This window comes from Lactuca virosa, chromosome 4, assembly GCF_052849685.1.
Source record: "Lactuca virosa cultivar CGN04683 chromosome 4, Lactuca_virosa_CGN04683_v6, whole genome shotgun sequence".
Taxonomy (NCBI): Eukaryota; Viridiplantae; Streptophyta; class Magnoliopsida; order Asterales; family Asteraceae; genus Lactuca; species Lactuca virosa.
The window spans coordinates 524,268,519-524,290,688 of NC_136429.1; the positions used below are offsets into that span (position 1 = coordinate 524,268,519).

Genomic DNA, 22,170 nt, shown 5'->3' on the forward strand with positions numbered 1-22,170 from the left:
TGCATGTATCCATTCAACTCTCACATCACCTTCTACTAAAGTCAACCTCTCTTCTCTCTTATCTCTCACTCTATCTCTCGGCCTCACTCTCTAACTCTCCAACCTCTCTCTCATTTAAAACTCAACCCTTATTCTCTCAACTCTCTTCCACCCTTCTTCTCTCAAGAAAATCGTGGGTAAGGAAGATCTCCAAGAGAATCAATTCAAGCTTCACATTGTGGTAAGATCTTACAAACCCAGGTGTTATACTTCATCTTTAAACTCATTCACTCCTCTTACACCCATGTTTTCGTGAATCATGCTTATTAGAACCATCTAAGTTCGAAAATCATCTCAAGAACACACCTAGGGCCGAGATCTCCTCATCTCATCACCAAAAACCGAAAACATCAAAGCAATGTGAGTTCATACCCCTTGTTTTTAGGTTTTCTATGTTTTGGGGGAGGATACAAGTTGCTTATATGATAGATCTATGTATTTGTGCATGTTTATGTGTGTTTTCCATGTTATGTGTTGTGATTTTGTGACGAAACTCCATAAATCTCGAAAACCTAACAAAAACTTGATGATATTTGTGAACTAAACCACTTTATATAACTTACCTTGAAGATGAAAGTATTATACATGTTAAAGATGTTGAAAGACTAAACTAGATCTTGTAAAGGGACCATTTTTGATAAGTAAACAAAAAGAATGAAACTTTTATGATACTTATGGTTTTACAAGGACTAAAAGAATCATATTTATATAAAATGGGTATTTATGATAATCATAGTTTTAAAAGGGCCAAAAGTGTTAAATTTCGCATAATGGGCCTTAATATGGGCCTTCACGGTTTCATTGGGCTTAATTTGTAAATTAATGATTTTTATGGATTAAATTGTCATTTAACACAAATTTGACCCAAAAATGTAAATTTACGGTTTTATGGGCTGAAATTGTCACTTTATTTGAATTTGGGCCTAAAATGTTATTTTCACAAAACTTGGGCCGAAAATGTCATTTTTATCTGAAACAGGCTGAAAATGTAAATTTTTATAATAATGGGCCGAAAACATCAATTTATATATACTTGGGCCAAATATGTCAATTTATATACAATGTGGCCGAGGATGTCAATTTTCATGATATTGGGCCAAAGATGTTATTTTTAACCAAAGTTGGCTAAAAATGTCATTTTATTTGAAATGAGCCCATAAAGGTAAATTTTTGGTCTTGAAGGACCTAAAATGTCAATTTCATCAAAAATATGCCTAAATTGTAAATTTCGGCTTAAAGGGCCAAAATTGTCATCATTACACAAAGTGGGCTTTTTATGCCATTTTAGAAAACAATCAAGCTAAAACAAACAATGTAATAACAAACGAACTAAATTCATCGATTACATGTTTATTGGGCCTAATACCCACAAACCATGTTATTGGGCCTTAGTGGCCCATTTACATGCTTATTGGGCTTGGATTATACATTACATGTTTATTGGGCGTTAGGGGCCCATTTACATGCTTATTGGGCCTAGACTATACATTACATGTTTATTGAGCCTTAGTGGTCCTTCTACATGTGTGTTGGGCCTTATACATTCACATACATACTCGTTGGACTTTTCAGACATAAAGCGTACACGGAAGACATTATATATAACATAATACAATATTCGCGTAAACTCAGTTAAGGATGCTAGTGAGACATGTCGGTTGACACCTCTCGAGTGTACAATCGTAGCCTGTAGTTATAACCAGAGTCTCCTGGAGGGAGAGCGAGAGTTTGTGTATAGATCTATACGGGGTGACACCCCACACCTGAGCTGTTCGCTACAGTTAGACTAGGTCAGTCTAGGGTGACAAACCTTACCTTGAACAAGCCGGCGCATGAAAACGCCACGACAGGTGAATTTGTCATAATCAAGTATGGTTAAAACGGCTCACATAGAGATCCTCTCCATCATAATTTTACGAAATACATATAAAATATTGGTGACACAAAAACATACATACACTGATATTCGGTCTTAGGGTTTTGAGACAACGACACTTTTGTAAACAGAAAATATAGGATTTTCTGGGGAAATATACAGTTAAAACAATACCTTCTACTTACAACAGAAAATTACAGGATCTTTTCCCGGATTACATTTTTATATACATTCCAAAAACAAAAAACACACATGCATTAATACTTGATTTTGATACATCACTTTCAAACCGTTTTACAGAAAATATCGGATTTTCTGGCGTTTTACGAACAATACAAAACTTTTCATTCAAACATTCTTATGAACTCACCAACATTATATATGTTGACATTTTCAAAATAACTTGTATTCTCAGGGAATCGTTAAGCGGAAAGGTCTAGAAGAACATGTGGAATTTGTCATATTTTGTTATCATCATACATTGAATATTTTGGCATGTAATTTATGATACTATACTTGATGTAAACAATGTTGGTTGTATTTTGATATGTATGATGATGGTGTTGTCTTGTTTCAATTATATGCATTGTGATGATATTACAAGATGAAGTCACGCACAAGCCCCCGAACGTTTTCCGCCGTCTGGTTCGGGAGTGTGACAGATTGGTATCAGAGCCATGTTTATAGTGAACTGGCATATCTAATCATACTTAATATGCAACTATAAATACAATGGGACTAAAACACTCTAAATAAAATGATACCTAGGTATACATTAAAACTATAACACTAAAAGTCTCTGGAGGAAATGGAACACAGTGATTAAACCCGGACATTTATGTAGTCATATTGGGGATAAATATAGCCTGATCAAATATTATTATTCAAAATATGATCAACATGTGTTTGGGAGTAATCATGGCGGGAAATGGATCTAGAAACTTACCTCGTATCCAAAACTTCTAAGGAACTCAAACATAAATAATTAAAAATACTATAGGAGTATTTTTTGACATACTATATGCATACTCTTTTTACAACGTCTCTCACCCCTCGTGCAGACACTATGGCCGGATTTCATCATCCTGGAGATCCCTATTTCCCTAACCAGGGGAATGGTGGATTGTTGGAGCCAGAGGAAGAGCCCATAGGAGGACTGGCAGAACCAGTAGCTGACTTAGATGAGGAGGAGGCGGATGGCAGCGACGCAGATGACTCGGACGCGGAGTCTGAAGTCATCGATCCGCCCTACATAGCCAGGGTGCCCCCATACAGGATGGGCCCCAATGGTCCTACCCCTCCATGGGCACACGACATCTGGAGATGGAGTCGCCAGCAAGGGGTGTGACCCCCATTTGGTATGAACCAGGACTACTACGACTTGAGTCACGGTGGACCCGCCGATCGAGCCTTGCCTGTGATAGTAAGGAGGACACGCGATATCGGCGAACAGGCGCAGGCAACCGCTGGCCAGATGGTGGCCATGAGAGCCGCAATTGAGCGCGCGGAGAGGATGACACATGAGGTAGTCAGGGACTACCAGGCGCGCCAGACAGCATTGGAAGCCCGGCTTCGGGCCGCCGAGCACCACCTGGCCAGACTTCAGGGCACATCTACCTCGTCGTCAGCACCACTAGACCCATCCCGTCGCAACTAGTACGCGTTCATGTACTATCATTATGGTTTTCGTTTATGTATTACCTGATGTACTATCGACTACATGACTAAGTGACTACACTACTCATGGATTCGTTACTCTATCGGATTTTATTTCACTGCATGTATTGTATGCCTTATATAGGCAAATTTTCATGTACTCGAAGGATTATCATTAATGAAAACGGCTATATATTTTATCATGATGTTGTTATTTGCTATGCGTTCTATTACTTTTACTACATGTTGATTGCATGCATTCACTCACTTATACACAACCGAATCACTGACACTATGCTATAACCAAGAAGTCGTGAAACTAAATACATTGGATACTCAACATCATTCCGTTCCATGACAGAAAGATGCCTCAAAGACCAAACCGCGGAAACAACACGACACCGACGCCACCAGAAATAAACTCAGTCGCATTTCAAGCGACAGTGTCAGCTGCGGTCACTACAGCACTGGCTCAGATTCGCAATGGAAACAATGGTGAAGGTAACAGGCAGGGAACCGGAAGCACAAATCAGGGAACAAATCATGGACCTATAAGAACCTGCACCTACAAGGACTTCACAAACGCCAAGCCTCGAACCTTCAACGGGACGGGAGGCGTAATAACCTTGAAAAGATAGATATAAAAGGTGGAATCAGTGTTTGAGATCTGCGGATGTCCGGAGGGGTGCAAGGTCAAGTTTGCGGCCTGCACATTCGTTGATCAAGCTCTCTCTTGGTGGAATGGTCACGTAGAGGCCATGACACTCCCGGTGGCGAACGTTATGCCCTGGGAGGAGCTTAAGGAAATGCTGTTGGTCGAGTACTGTCCAAGGGGAGAAATACCGAAAATGGAGCAAGAGCTGTGGAACCTCACGGTTGAAAACTCTGACATCGATTCTTACATATCAAGGTTTAGTGAGCTGTCTCTCTTGTGTCCAGGAATGATCACATCTGAAGGGAAGAAGATTGAAAGATTTATTTGGGGATTGACCGTGCCAATCCAAGGGAATATGATAGTAGCAAACCCGACCACGTATGACAGCGCAAAAAGACTAGCCAAGAAACTATGTGACCATGGTAACAAAAAAGGTGCCAAAGCAGGGGAAACGGAAGTTAAGAAAGAAGGTGATAACAAGAAGGTAAAAACAACAAGCGAAAGGGACGACAAAACTTAGAATCATCAAAGAAACAACAAACTGTGGTTGTCCATGCTGCTACTCAAGCTACCACAAGAATACATGCTCCAGCCTCATCTACACCAAATGCTCCTAAACAATACTTCGGGACCCTACCAAGTGCAGCAAATGCAATTTCCACCATATCGGAGAATGCAGGGGGATGCATTGCACAAGCTGCAACCGAAAGGGTCACACTACAAGATACTGTAGAACTCATCCTCAATAGAACCAACAGTCAAACCACAACAACAACAACAATAACAACAATCGCAACAACAACAACAACAACAACAATGCTGGGGCCAGTTACACCTGCTATGGGTGTGGAGGAACCGATCACTTCAAGCGCGACTGTCCCAAAGTAAACAACCAGGGGGGAAGGAACATCAGGAAGGGTATTGGCATTGGGTCAAGGTGAAGCAGTTTAGGACCCACCAGTTGTTACTGGTACGTTCCTACTTAACAACACATACGCATGCATCTTATTTGATAGTGGGGCGGAGCGAAGTTTCGTTAGTAATAAATTCAAACATTTACTAAATCAACAACCCCAGAAGCTCAACGAAGCCTACACGGTGGAAATAGCTAATAGGAAAACTGAAACAATCAAAGATGTCTATGTAGGGTGCACATTACCACTAAACAATCACTCTTTTCAAATAGATTTGATGCCAGTAAATATTAGGAGTTTTGATGTGATAATCGGCATGGATTTGTTAAGCCCCCACCATGCTGATATTATGTGTTGCGAGAAGACCGTTCGCCTTCATCTCCCCAATCGCGAAACCCTAATAATCTATGGTGATAAACCTGGCGCCAATCTTCGTCTTATCTCGTGCATCAAGGCACAAAAGTGTCTACACAAGAAGAACTACGCATTCCTCGCTCATGTAGTAGATAAGACCAAGGAAGAAGTAAACATTCAAGACATTCCAGTGGCATGTGACTTCCCGGATGTATTTCCAGAAGATCTTCCGGGAATACCCCTAGAAAGACAGTTCGAATTCCGAATCGACCTAATACCAGGAGCCACATCAATTGCCAAATCTCCCTACAGGTTAGCTCAGCTCCCGCCGAAATGCAGGAGTTATCCAACCAACTAAGTGAGCTGCTGAGCCAGGGATTCATCCGACTAAGCTTCTCACCCTGGGGAGCTCCGGTCTTGTTTGTCAAGAAAAGGACGGATCCTTCAGAATGTGCATCGACTATAGAGAATTAAACAAGCTCACTGTCAAAAACCGATACCCACTTCCTCGAATTGACGATCTATTTGACCAGCTTCAAGGAGCTAGTTATTTCTCAAAAATAGATCTGAGATCCGGTTATCATCAACTCCGAGTTCGGGAAGAGGACATCCCAAAGACTGGCTTTCGAACTCGATACGGTCATTACGAATTTGTCGTGATGTCGTTCGGTCTAACAAACGCCCCCGCTGCATTTATGGACCTCATGAATAGAGTCTGCCACCCATTTCTTGATAAATTTGTGATTGTATTCATCGACGATATTCTTATCTACTCTCGAAGCAAAGAAGAGCATGGTCAACATCTCCGACAAATCTTGGAAACCCTAAGAGCTGAAAGATTATATGCGAAGCTCTCCAAATGCGAATTCTAGATTCGCAGTGTAAACTTTTTGGGTCACGTAGTCAGCGAGGAGGGGATTCACGTAGATCCTTCCAAGATCAAGGCCATTGAAGGTTGAGCGATTCTGAAAACACCCACAGAAATCCGTCAATTCTTGGGTCTCGTAGGCTACTACCGAAGGTTTATTCAGAATTTTTCTAAGATAGCCAAACCTCTCACCGCCTTGACACAAAAAGATGTGCCTTTCAACTGGACGAAAAAGCAAGAAGCCACCTTCCAAACCCTGAAGCGAGCCCTTTGTAGTGCACCAGTGCTATCCTTACCGGAGGGAACCGAAGATTTCATAGTCTACTGTGATGCTTCGAATCAAGGGTTAGGCTGTGTCCTCATGCAGCGTGGAAAGGTGATAGCTTACACATCCATGTAACTAAAGACGCATGAAGTAAATTACACCACACATGATCTCGAGCTGCGAGCTGTGGTGTGACATCCCCAAATTTCTCGGCCAGAAAAGACCGATTTTGTTTATGCTTTATAAAAATCAGAGTACCCTTTTAATAAAAATGTTGCGGAATTTGTTCCCAAAAAAATGATAAATATATTGTCAAGTCATTTCCGAAGAAATGTATTTTATTCATTTAAACCATTGGGATGTCATCGTCAATAAAGAAACATAAGCATAACCAGAACTTACATTCATTTACACTAGTGATCTACATCTCTTTTAATCTCTCGGTGTAAAGTAGCTTCGTATCGATACCTGTAATACAAACAAACTGAGTGGGTCAGGCTTGGGAGCCTGGTGAGCATATAGGGTTTTCAACCCACAATAAATAAATTTATTATGCTTAAACATCAAACAATCAGCCTAATTACCCAACCCCATTATCTTATTTATTTCTTAAGGATTTACCCTAAAAATAATCTATCACTCATTCCTAAGGATTCATCCTAAGGAATAGGCACGATGTCACATCGTCACCAAAGTTTATACAACAGGCACTAAGTCCATAGCTGCCAAGGTAACCAAAAGAATAGGCACGAAGTCACATCGTCGCCCGGGTTTATACAATAAGCACTAAGTCCATAGCTGTCAAGGTTTATACAACATTTGCTAAGTCCATAGCTCTCATTTATCGACAGTATTATTCACGGGAATCCACCTGCAATACATGTCAATGGGTTTTTAGAGTAAACTGATGAACATATAGTTCACACACTTACAGGTTGCGAGCCTGCTAGTGTTTCACGGACCGTCTAGAATAGTCCATGGTTGTCATTCATACTCTGTTGAATGACGGGGGCCAACATTTGGGTAAGTGCTTTTCTCATATATTACCACTCACCCTCATCTCATGATCTATATCACTGATCATCTAATTTATCCAACTCATCTTTTATCACATACCAACTATTTCATCTACCCATGTTTTACCCAACATTTTTGTAGATATAAAATACATATACAATTTAAATTATTTAAAAACCTGTATAAATCATTCATTCAACATTATCTCAAATAAACAAACAATATATATTCACATAGCACGTATTTTATATAAAATACTTCATATCTATGTGTAAGATGAAAGTGACTATACACTCACATGATAAGACGATGATTGGACAACACCTCGTCTCTTAAAACAATCATTTCCGATAAAACCAGGATGTTTTCCCAAAAACCGGGCCCTGCGAGGGTTGAGCTTCAAAACCGAAAAGATAAATTTTTTTCGGGTCTTCAGGCACTTCGAAACGTATTTCAGGTGTTTGGTATGATCCCGGGGCTTCGGGGGGAGTCGAAATGATAAAAATATTGTTTAAGGGGTGAAAAGTGGCAATTTTCCAAAATTACCCGGGAGATCTCGCAACCCTTCTATTTATAGGGGCGAGGTTTGGAGCTCCGGCCGAAGGAAGGGACACACGGCAGCAGAAGCAAGGATCGTACAGGGCAGGTGGTGAGACACGCGTCGGTCTCGGATTGGACCGATACTTCGGTGCGAGGAGGGTGCGACACGCGTCGGATGCGAGGGCGAGGCACGTGGCTCGCTTCGGATCTGCCACCGGTGCGAGGCGCGTGGAGTTCTTACTGGGCCGCACCTTCGGTCGAATCAGCAACGAGCACGTGGCGGAAACGAGGCGGCCTCGCATGTGAGGTGACGTGGCCGAACCCCAGCCATGCGAAATTCCTCGGTTTTAGCATTTTTCTCGAATTTTGTGTCCCAAACTTCTAAAATCCATAACTTTCGCATACGAGCTCCGTTTTCGACGTTCTTTATATGCACACGTAGGTAAAATTTTACTCTACAACTTTTGTTTTGACTCCGTCGGCTAATTTGACTTTAATTTTAATATTATTATTTTTAACAGACCGGGACAGGAAAATCTGTTAAAAATTCATAACTTCTTCATCCGATGTCCGTTTTCGTCTGTCTTTTTACCGTTGTACTACTATTGACGAGACCTTCGATTCTTGTTTGGGTTGTGTCGGCTAAAAATCATTCGATCTAAAATTCGAGTTTTTAGCTGTCTACTGCTAAGCTGAAACTTAGAACAAATCATAACTTCCTCATACGAAGTCAGATTTGGGCGTTCTTTTTATGAAAATTCTCGGTTTCACGAAGTCTACGACTATCATTTAAATCATCAATGCTAAAAATTAGTTTATCAAAAACTCACTTTTTACGTGATTCGGCGTCGTGCCGGTTTTGTCGCGAAACTTCGACAACTCATAACTTCTTCGTTATAACTCGGATTTCGGCATTCTTTATATATCCGGAATCCTTGTCATGACCACTACAACTTCCTTCATAGATATTGGGTTTATCTAATGTTTGTTTTCGACGCTTATTTTTACCCTTAATTCATTAAATTATAATAATTAAGCATAAAACACATAATAATCAAATAATACATTTTATTATTTCAAAACAAGTTACAAAGGTTGAACTAGACTATTACATCATCATTAGTGCCTAGCCTAGAAACACGGGCGTTACATGTGGTCTTCTCCATAAAGATTTGGAGGCACTACCTCTACGATACAAAGTGCACCATCTTTACCGATCAAAAAAGCCTCCAGCACATTCTAAACCAAAAGGAGTTAAACATGAGGCATCGAAGATGGGTTGAGCTGCTAAATGATTATGAGTGCGAGATCAAGTACCACCCAGGCAAGGCTAACGTGGTAGCCGATGCCCTGAGCAGAAAAGAATACTTAGGTCGCCGGGTGAAAACCTTATCAATAACCATCCAATCCCACCTAACCTCACAAATGAAGGAAGCCTAAACAGATGCATTGAAGCCGGAGAACGTCGCAAATGAAACACTGAGTGGGATGGATAAAGACTTTGAAGCCAAAGAGGACGGAGCTTATTATTTCATGAACAGGATCTGGGTCCCTAAACTTGGGGAATTCAGAGAAATGATCATGAACGAAGCCCACAAGACGCGATATTCCATCCATCCGGGTTCGGATAAGATGTACCTGGACATAAAGAAGCATTATTGGTGGCCAAATATGAAGGCAGAGATCGCCACTTACGTGGGCAAGTGTCTCACTTGCGCTAAGGTGAAAGTGGAATACCAAAAGCCCTCAGGACTATTACAACAGCCAGTAATACCTGAGTGGAAATGGGAAAGTATTACTATGGACTTCGTGACCAAATTACCTAAGACGATAGACAGATTGGATGCTATCTGGGTAATCGTCGATAGGTTAACTAAATCCGCTCATTTCCTGCCAATAAAAGAATCTTACAAGATGGAAAGGTTGACGCGAATCTACATCAAAGAGATCGTAAGACTTCATGGGGTGCCAGTGTCTATTATCTCGGATTGAGATAGTAGATTTACCTCACGGTTTTGGCAGTCACTTCAGAAGACAATGGGAACACAACTAGACATGAGCATTGCGTACCACCCTCAGACCGATGACCAAAGCGAACAAACCATCCAAACACTCGAAGACATGCTCCGAGCCTGTGTGATTGATTTTGGCAAGTCATGGGATACCCACTTGCATTTGGTTGAATTCTCATACAACAACAGTTATCACACGAGCATCAAGGTTGCTCCTTTTGAGGCTTTATATGGTCGTAAATGCAGATCGCCTCTATGTTGGGCTGAGGTGGGTGACACCCAACTAGCAAAAGGACAATCACCAGACAACACTCTCACAGGGCCAGAAATCATTCAGGAGATGACCAAAAAGATAATCCAAATCAAAGCCCGACTTCAAGCATCACGAGACCGACAAAAGAGCTATGCTGACAAACAGCGAAAGCCTCTGGAATTCCAAGTCGGAGATCAGGTGCTATTGAAAGTCTCTCCCTGGAAAGGAATGATCCGTTTTGGGAAACGGGGAAAACTGAACCCGCGATACATCGGACCGTTCGAGATTCTTCCCCGAATTGGCCCGGTAGCCTATAAGCTACAGCTACCTTCAGAGCTCAGCAACGTACACCCCGTGTTCCACATCTCAAATTTGAAAAAGTGCTTATCAGATGAAACTCTTGTCATTCCTTTAAAAGAGATCGAAATAAACGAGAATCTCCTTTTTGTCGAGGAACCAGTCGAAATAATGGACAAAGAAGTGAAGCGCATGAAGCAGAGCCGCATTCCGATTGTGAAAGTTCGATGGAACGCCAGGCGTGGACCGGAATTCACATGGGAAAGCGAAGACCAGATGAAGCAGAAGTACCCTCACTTATTCTCTCATTCATGATCCTACCTTTCGAAAGAATTTCGAGACGAAATTCCTTCTAACGGGGGGATGATGTCACAACTGGCATTTTTAGCTAGGAAATTCTATTCTCATGTAAACATCATATATTGTAAGGCATGTACTCTAAGTAAAAATCATACTCTATGCTTAATCAAAATCATCCATTTGAATCAAACCTCACTCAAGAAGCCCATAACCTAATACAATACATTCCATATAGTCAACTATGGGTTGAAAACCCTGGAAATCCCGATTCAACTTAATATGGACTAGGATCCTCTTATTGGGCCTAATGGACCAATAAACTTTCAATTCGACTACTTTGGGCCTAGGAACCCTATTTGGGCTCCAGTTGGACCCACATCCATGAGTTTAAGGTATTTTGGGTCATATGGGCCTAGAATAATCCATCTTACTTCTAATGGGCCATGATGGGCCATAACTAGTTTCATAAGCCCTAATGGGCCGTAAACTACATCCTTGGGCTTCTTTGGGCCGTGAACTCTCATAAAGGCCCAATAGGCCGAAAAATATTTATTTTGGGCCTCATGATTTCGACCTAAAGCAAGTAAAGGCCCAAACCAATTTATTTCCTTTCTCCTTACCCCATTCTCGGCCCAACATTCAAAAAAAACAAATGGGAGGGAAAGGGGAGTGACACCTCATTAATACATATTGGATATCCATGCAAGAGTGCATGTATCCATGCAACTCTCACATCACCTTCTACTAAAGTCAACCTCTCTTCTCTCTTATCTCTCACTCTATCTCTCGGCCTCACTCTCTAACTCTCCAACCTCTCTCTCATTTAAAACTCAACCCTTATTCTCTCAACTCTCTTCCACCCTTCTTCTCTCAAGAAAATCGTGGGTAAGGAAGATTTCCAAGAGAATCAATTCAAGCTTCACATTGTGGTAAGATCTTACAAACCCAAGTGTTATACTTCATATTTAAACTCATTCACTCCTCTTACACCCATGTTTTCGTGAATCAGGCTTCTTAGAACCATCTAAGTTCGAAAATCATCTCAAGAACACACCTAGGGCCGAGATCTCCTCATCTCATCACCAAAAACCGAAAACATCAAAGCAATGTGAGTTCATACCCCTTGTTTTTAGGTTTTCTATGTTTTGGGGGAGGATACAAGTTGCTTATATGATAGATCTATGTATTTGTGCATGTTTATGTGTGTTTTCCATGTTATGTGTTGTGATTTTGTGATGAAACTCCATAAATCTCGAAAACCTAACAAAAACTTGATGATATTTGTGAACTAAACCACTTTATATAACTTACCTTGAAGATGAAAGTATTATACATGTTAAAGATGTTGAAAGACTAAACTAGATCTTGTAAAGGGACCATTTTTGATAAGTAAACAAAAAGAATGAAACTTTTATGATACTTATGGTTTTACAAGGACTAAAAGAATCATATTTATATAAAATGGGTATTTATGATAATCATAGTTTTAAAAGGGCCAAAAGTGTTAAATTTCGCATAATGGGGCTTAATATGGACCTTCACGGTTTCATTGGGCTTAATTTGTAAATTTATGATTTTTATGGATTAAATTGTCATTTAACACAAATTTGAGCCAAAAATGTAAATTTACGGTTTTATGGGCTGAAATTGTCACTTTATTTGAATTTGGGCCTAAAATGTTATTTTCACAAAACTTGGGCCGAAAATGTCATTTTTATCTAAAATGGGCTGAAAGTGTAAATTTTTATAATAGTGGGCCGAAAACATCAATTTATATATACTTAGGCCAAAAATGTCAATTTATATACAATGGGGCCGAAGATGTCAATTTTCATGATATTGGGCCAAAGATGTTATTTTTAACCAAAGTGGGCTAAAAATGTCATTTTATTTGAAATGAGCCCATAAAGGTAAATTTTTGGTCTTGAAGGACCTAAAGTGTCAATTTCATCAAAAATATGCCTAAATTGTAAATTTCGGCTTAATGGGCCAAAACTGTCATCATTACACAAAGTGGGCTTTTTATGCCATTTTAGAAAACAATCAAGCTAAAACAAACAATGTAATAACAAACGAACTAAATTCATTGATTACATGTTTATTGGGCCTAATACCCACAATCCATGTTATTGGGCATTAGTGGCCCATTTACATGTTTATTGGGCCTGGATTAGACATTACATGTTTATTGGGCCTTAAGGGCGCATTTACATGCTTATTGGGCCTTGACTATACATTACATGTTTATTGGGTCTTAGTCGTCCTTCTACATGTCTGTTGGGCCTCGTACATTCACATTCATACTCGTTGGATTTTTCATACATAAAACGTACACGGAAGACATTATATATAACATAATACAATATTCGCGTAAACTCAGTTAAGGATGCTAGTGAGACATGTCGGTTGACACCTCTCGAGTGTACAATCGTAGCATGTAGTTATAACCAGAGTCTCCTAAAGGGAGAGCGAGAGTTTGTGTATAGATCTATACGGGGTGACACCCCACACCTGAGCTGTTCGCTACAGTTAGACTAGGCCAGTCTAGGGTGACAAACCTTACCTTAAACAGAGTGGCGCATGAAAACGCCACGACATGCGAATTTGTCATAATCAAGTATGGTTAAAATGGCTCACATAGAGATCCTCTCCATCATAATTTTATGGAATACATATAGAATCTTGGTGACACAAAAACATACATACACTGATATTCGGTCTTAGGGTTTTGAGACCACGACACTTTTGTAAACAGAAAATATAGGATTTTCTGGGGAAATATACAGTTAAAACAATACCTTCTACTTACAACAGAAAATTACAGGATCTTTTCCTGGATTACATTTTTATATACATTCCAAAAACAAAAAACACACATGCATTAATACTTGATTTTGATACATCACTTTCAAACCGTTTTACAGAAAATATCGGATTTTCTGGCGTTTTACGAACAATACAAAACTTTTCATTCAAACATTCTTATGAACTCACCAACATTATATATGTTGACATTTTCAAAATAACTTGTATTCTCAGGGAATCGTTAAGCGGAAAGGTCTACAAGAACATGTGGAATTTGTCATATTTTGTTATCATCATACATTGAATATTTTGGCATGTAATTTATGATACTATACTTGATGTAAACAATGTTGGTTGTATTTTGATATGTATGATGATGGTGTTGTCTTGTTTCAATTATATGCATTGTGATGATATTACAAGATGAAGTCACGCACAAGTCCCCAGACTTTTTTCGCCGTCTGGTTCGGGGGTGTGACAACAAATGGGTTAACAAAGGGAAAGGGGCGCTATCTTCTTCCCCCTTCGACTGATCGGGAACAAGAAAAGGGAAGCAGCCTTGATAGGCATCGGCCGTGGGTGAATCGAAGAATCTACTCTAGGGTTCGTTTGATTCAGAGAAATAAGGAGGCAACGGTGGTGATAGGTGCATTTTATGCACCTATTTTGCATGTTTATTTCTGTCCTTTCATAGCATTCTACTTTATAATTCTTGCATTTAGTTAATTATTTGGGCAACTGCATGTTTCATTAAGAATGTCTGGTACTTCACTATTTTTTATTTATTTTGCAGACAATATGGAGCGTGGAGCTTGGAGCTTGGAAGCATGGAACGTGGAGCATGGAGCTTTGGAGCATGAAGAGAAGATGAACCGGTCATTCCATGGAAGAAAACATGAAGACATAACCCGAGTCATTGTTGCATTGTCATCATAGCAAAACGGTTCATGTCACACCGACACGGGTCGTGTTTGTCCTTTCTCATCTTATATTTAGAGCAACATGACTCATGGTGAAGCTAGACTGAAGATGGAGCCAACAGTGAAGACTTATTGGACTTTTAGCAAAAAGCATGGGCCATGCCAAAAACACACGGTCAAGACAAATGGCCATGCCAAAAATGCATGGGCAAAAGGCGTGTCCATGCTAAAAACACTCGGCCTTATGGAAAGCACGTGGGCTTTATTAAAACAAGGGGATGTCGACATTTCATGGAAGAACGGTTTATGGAGCAATTTTGGGAAATCTTGGGTGACTTTGGGAGAATACTTGGAGCTTTTGAGAAGACCTAATCATTGCAAACACTTTTGATTTCATTTTAGTAAGCATTAAACATTTCAATTCCATCTTTATTCTTGTTTGATTTGCTCTTAGCCATGTGTGGCTAAGAAACCCTAGTTTCTAGTTCTTGTTCAAAACATGTTGATTGGTTGACTTGAAGCATGTGATTTGATGTTTGATTTGTGATTCTATTCTAGTGATTATGTTCTTGCCATATTTATACATATTTTTAGGCAATATTTAAGTACATTTTTATACATATTTTGGTTATTTGCATGGAATAATGGTACTTATAAGGTTAAATTGTACTTTGCAGCCAAATAGAAGACATTTTGAAGAAAAGGGACTAAAAGTGTTAAAGAATGGAACTTTAGAGGATAAAGAAATAAAAGATAAAAATCCAGCAAAATAACGCTCTCGCGACGTGAGTGTTAAAGGCTCACGACGTGAGTTGGGACACTCCAGAAGATAAGCATCACGTAGAAGAATCCTTGTCAAACACGGATAACAACGATCTCATGACGTGAGACATACTTGCTCACAACGTGAGCGTGGATAATTCAGAAAATTATATAATACCTTGATCCTTACGACTTAGAGAGTTTTTGGCTGACTTAGAGAGGTTCAGAAGTCGAAACCAGAAGGAGAGAAGGCTTGGAAATTGGTTTGCATACCAAGGAAGAAGAAGAAGTTCATAATCTACTTTCTAGTTTGGTATATTATGATATTTTCAATTATGATTTGCTTATGTTTACCTGTTAGTATGTCCAGCTAAATCTAGCTGCTTCTGTTAGTTAGATGAAGCTGGAACTCATGGTTTTATTATTTTAGATCTAGACTTTACTTGTTGGTTATGACTTGTGTTTGATTGATTATACCTAGAATGATTGATTTGATATTAGATTGCTTAAACTTCTTATTCTGTGTAGTTAATGAATTATTAGAGCTAAGATTGAACCAATCTTAGATAAGTAATTGAATTATTGAATTTAGTTGTGCTAGAGAACTCATATTATGACCATAATTGTGTTTGTCAACTCAATCTTACATAGCTCCAATTCTATTTAATAATTGATTTTGTGTTAAATTATGTGTGAACATACATAGATCTACATGAATTAATTAATATTAGTTCGTTTGGAACTGAATTGCTAATAATATTTTAATTGGTAAGCAACAGGAATTGTCATAATTAATTTATAAACCATTGAGGGAATGTGGATTCGAACTAATAGAAGTGTTTTGTTATTGATTGAATAGTTGTTAAGGAATTAAGTTCATCTAAACTTGCAAAATTAGATAAAACCCACTACTTTGCTAGAAAATTTGGTTAATTTAATAGTAGATAGATTAATTAGTTAAAACCGTTCCCTGTGATCGACACCCAACTTACCTAAACTATTCTATAATTTGACTAGGTACACTGCCTATGTCACACCCCCAAACCGAGATGGCGGAAAGATTCGGGGGTGGAGGACGTCATGTACAGTATCATAACAATGCACAATAGTAAAACAAGCAACAACATCCATTGCGTTAATAGAATAGTTAATCCAAGTGTGTTCCGAGTATAGTTGTAAGACACCAAAAAATATGTATATCAAAATAAAAGACGAGTCTTGAACATGTTCCGTCTTCTCAAAAACCTGATCTAGTGTACCTGTTTACTGGTTCCCTGAGAATACAAGTTATTTTGAAAGAGAGTATCAACATTTAAGTTGGTGAGTTCATAAGTATTTAATGCCAAATGTTTGTGTTTGTTTCATGAAAATTTTTGTATTTGTTTAGTAAAACGTTTGTATACTTCCCAGAAAATCCTATATTTTCTTCTAAAAATGAAATGTAGTCTTCTACCCAAGACCCGACTGTTTTTGTATGTTTGTTCTCTTGTAATAGTGTAAAATGTATGTTTGTACTTGAAATAGTATAAAATGTATGTTTTTCCATCTTGGTAAACCATCTTTACTAGAAAAATAGTATGTATTTATCATATGAGAATATCACTGTATGAAAGTAATGGAAAATGAAGGTTTACAGTAGTATTGTGTAAAATAAACTATTGATGCATTAACTACCTTGTAACCAAATTGGCTGATTTAGGTTAAATGTGATTAGGTTATAACCATGCTTGATTGACTAGTATGAAACACGACGTTCTTCAGGCGTCGAAAATGATATGACATTCGTCACACGTAGACCTGCATGTCCCACTGTAGCTAGCAGCAAGGTGTGGGATGGTCAATCCCGTATAGATCTATACACAAACTCACGCTCTCCCTCCAGGAGACTCTGGTTACAAAACGTGACATAACAAGAATATTGATATGCCATGAAATAGTATCTCACATTTTAGTTATCTTGTTCTTGTATAGTATGTAAGTTCCTTTTTGTTCTCGTAAATGAATAGTATACTTTGTAATGAATAGTAATAGTATGTATGTATTGACTCATGTATTGTTTCTCTGTTCTAGCAAATAGTAAGTATTGACTCATGTATTGTTTCTCTGTTCTAGAAAATAGTATGTATTGATCCTCTAAACTATACCTATTATAGTTTACTAGTATATTTGTTTGAACTGTAAATGATTTGTAGAAAAGACTCAATTGCCCAATGTTTGCAACTGAGTTAAGTATGTACTTTGAAAATGGGGTTTAATATTCATGTATATATTTACCAAGTATAACTATGATTTAGCCGACAGTCGGACTAGTGATCCTACCCTAAGCCCACAACCAAACAAGGAACATGAGTCAAGGTGTTTAACAGTAGTCCTAAGTCCGTTAAAGCATACTTATACATAAATATATAAATGAATATGATTTTGATAATAAACAGCAATCTAAAATAGTTTAAAAGAGTTTTTGAAATGATTTTAACAACAATTATAAGCATAAGAAACCCTTTGTTTATTTTCACATGTAAATGTTAACACAAATGAATTGTGTTCTACTTGTATTCCCCCTAAAAGCATTTAAAAAGGTAAATTGTAGGAGTATGAACTCACCTTTTGGGAGTGATTCGATTGAATGTTCGATATAGGAGGATTGTCTCCACTAGATAGATCCCGAGACAAAACAAGTCCTAAAATGCATATCACATAGTATATAGGCATACGATTAGTGAATATAACCTCTAAGGCATTAAGGAAACAACCTAGGATGTAAGAATTACTTACAAAAGAAGTGTTAGAACCGAAATCAAGAGGTTGCAAGGTGTTTACAGCTAGGCTTCGGTGTTCACGGCCGCAAAAGGGTTTTCGGCCCTTGAAGATTCAAGTGTTTTCGGTTGGAACTCAGTGTGTTCTTGGTGTTTCTTGGTGAAATGAAGGAGATGTAGGTGTTTACGGTCGTAAACTCAAGAATGAAGGGTGATTGATTGTGAAGAGAAGAACACTGGATGTTCTTAAATAAGATCCGGAGGTGGATTGGATGATCTTCGGTTGATAGATGAGAGAAAACTTGGGTTTTCGGTTGAAGATCTTGGGAGAAAAGACTTGAGTTTTCGGCCAGAAGTGAAGAAGTGAAGGAATTTCCAGTCAAACATATATATATATATATATATATATATATATATATATATATATATATATATATATATATATATAGAGAGAGAGAGAGAGAGAGGAGGGTTTGCGGTCCGAAGAAGGTTCACGGCCCGAAGGAGTTCACGACCGAGAATGAGGGATGTTTACGGCTGCGAAGGCTCGTTTGCGGTCCGAGTGTTTACTGCCTAACGAGGGTTTACGGCTCATGCGAAGGTCCTCGGTCCTAATTGATTTCCCTCCTATAACACACAACACCTAAGAATACTAGGATTATACACCTATAAATTCATTATCCTAACTATATTAAGATATTAAAAGAAATAAGTTTGACTTCCGATTGATATGTTTGACTTTAGTTGACCAAGTTTGACTTTTACAAGATAGAAATTACGGGTTGTCACAACCTAGGTGCAATTTAGTTAGTTAAGTTAGTTAGGTTTCAAATTTAAAATTAGGTGTAGCTATTTGCACGCATCAAGTTTTTGGCGCCGTTGCCGGGGAATGGCTTATTTGATTTTTGATTTATTTGCTTTAGGTTAATCGATCCTTTTTGTGGGGTAAAACCTGCAAAAAGTTATTTTTCAGCCTAGTTTTTTTTTTGTTTCAGAACTGAACTCACAACGTGAGCTTTTAAGGCTCACGACGTGAATTAAATCGTTTTTCGTTTTTATTTGTTTTTCCGTTTTAGTTCAGTTTTACGTTTTTATTTTTTGTTTTATTGCAGAAGTTAATGACCAGAGGTTCCAAAACACCTTTGGTGCCACCACTTGAAGATCCAGAGTCGACCCTTCACAAAAAGACGGATAAAGACGTGAAAGAAGATCAAACACCAAAGAAGTCGTCTTTCAAAGATCTCAAATCTGTTTTTGGAAAGAAGATGGGGAACAAAACGGGAGAGTCAAGCACATCTTCAAAGGACAAGAGCACGGTTGAAATCTTAGATCAAATACCTAATCCAGAAGCATCTGAATACGAATCCGAGCCCGAGTTCGAACTATATAGGAGTGACCCCGAAGACAAGCCAGAAAACAAGATGGCGGACATTGCGGATATGTCCATGGGAGCTTACAAAAAGCGAATTAGAGACGATGTTGGTCCGGGTCTAGTACAACCTGCAATTCCTGCCAGCCACATTCGAGCTGAAAGGACACATCCTTACTGCACTTAAAGATATACCATTCTATGGAAAGGATAATGAGGATGCTTTTAAGCATCTAGATGAGGTCAATGACATTGCAGATTATTTCAATGTCACGAATGTTACTAGAGACACAGTCTTGTTAAGGATGCTTCCCGTTTCTTTCAAGGGAGCTGCAAAAGATTGGTTAAAAGCACTTCCACCTGGTGCAATCACTACTTGGGCCCAGATGCGCGAGCAATTTTTGGAACAATTTTGCCCACCATCGAAGATAGCTAAACTCAAGAAGGCAATAGCCAATTTTGAGCAACAACCAGGGGAGTCGCTTTATGAGGCATGTGAATGCTATAAAGGGTTATTAAGAAATTGTCCTCAACATGACCTGAACATACAACAAGAAGTGTCTATATTCTATGACAGGGTCAATGTCATGACAAGGCAACTCCTTGATTCTCAAGGACCACTTACGAAGAAAAATCCAAATCAGATTAAGGTGTTAATTGATGAATTCGCGAAGCATTCTCGTGAGTACCACAACCCAAGACACGATGGAGAAAAAGGCAGTGGGGGTGCACATTCTGAAGACATGGCAGCTGTATTAGCTATGCTTGACAATATGGACAGGAGAATGACAAATATGGACCAATCAATTCATGCAATTAGAGTTGGTTGTTAAAGATGCAATGGTCCACACTTGACTAGGGACTGCCACTTGGATGAATATGGGAACAAAAAGGCTCAAGTTTTTTATTCTAGTGGGGATAAATATGATGAAGATTGGAGAAAACCAAAGAAGGAGTGGTTGCCATATGATGAATACAAGAAGCAAAAAGAAGAGAAATATAGGCAGACTGGCCAAGGCTTCTACCAAAAGGAACAACCACCAGCCGAGAAGAAAGTTGACTTAGAAAACATGTTAGCTTGATTTATGGAAGTTTCCGAGAAAAGGTATGATGATACCGATGCAACACTGAAAGATAACATGAAAATGATGAAAGAACAACAAGTTATGATGAAAGAACAACAGACAATGATGATTAACCAGCAAGCTTCATTAAGAAATCATCAAACATCGATCCATAATCTCGAAGCCCAACTTGGTCAACTAACAACTTTGGTAAACGAAAAATTTTCCTCACAATTTCGTGACAAAAAGGCTCAATCCCATGTTATGATGATCGAGACTGAAGAAGAGGCCATTTATGAGTTCTTAGAAGCACTAGAAGAGGAGCCAAAACCATCCGAACCAAAGCCGAAAAAGTCAAAGATCGAAAATAAAAATTATGCTGAAACACCAGACTCACAACGTGAGCCTTCTAAGCTCACGACGTGGGGCCGGTCTGAACAGAATAATTCAGCAACTGTTCCGGCTTATCATCCTCCTTTACCGTTTCCGTCCCGAGCTAATCTTCATCCACTGGAACGGGAGCATTTGGAGTTTATAAAGCACGTGAAGGGTATTCCAATAAATACTCCTTTTATTGAGTCGTTATCTAAAATTCCCGAATACGCGAAGTTCCTACAAGATTTGATAGAAACTCGTCAGCAATTGAAGAAAAATTCGAAGGTTATTCTTAGTGAACAGAGCTCAAAAGTGGTATTGGGAGAGTTACCAAAGAAGATGGGAGATCCTGGACACCTCACTCTTCCATGTGAATTTGGAAACAATCTGAAGACTTGTGCTTTAGCTGATTCTGGGGCTAGCATAAATTTGATGCCTTATTCATTTTATCAGAAGTTTAATATTTAGAAGTTGACGACTACAAAAATGACAATTCACATGACCAATCGTTTAGTGACACAACCCAGGGGCATCGTAGAAGGCATCTTAGTAAAAATTGGGAAATTTGTTTTTCCAATTGATTTTGTGCTTATGGACATGAAAGAAGATCCCGATGTTCCAATCATTCTTGGTCGCCCATTACTAAATACTGCTAGAGCCTTGGTTGATATTCTCGAGTCCAAGCTCACTTTGAGAGTTGGAGATGAAGAGGAAACTTTTGGAATAGAAGATGGTTTCCAAGGGAGTGATGTTCAAGGTGAGGTTTTCAATATTGATGAAGAAGATGAACTTGGAGAATTGGAGAAGCTAATGGAAGAAGAACTAAAGTCAATTCAATAAGTCAAACTCACGAAACCGAGAGCATCCGTCCCATTTTTAGTTGAAGTAATTGCCTACACAAAACCAACTTCTTGGGTAAGCGAGGAAAGTGACGAATTATCGAGTGACGAGGACGAGGTTACTTCCGAAGAAAAGAGCTTAGTTATGGATGAGAAGAAGGTTCCCATGGAGCTTAAAAAGAATGAAGAAAAATTGGAAAATAAAGGGGTTAAACGCAAGCTCGATGTAAATGA

At 38.9% G+C, this 22,170-nt stretch overlaps 1 non-coding gene across 1 annotated transcript; it reads right to left on the reverse strand.

The window, feature by feature from the left end:
• Positions 1–20,092: 20,092 nt before the first annotated feature.
• Positions 20,093–20,199, reverse strand: LOC145110223 (small nucleolar RNA R71). Its single transcript, XR_013709604.1, has one exon. It is a non-coding gene; the product is annotated as a small nucleolar RNA R71 (small nucleolar RNA).
• Between the last annotated feature and the right edge of the window lie 1,971 nt (positions 20,200–22,170).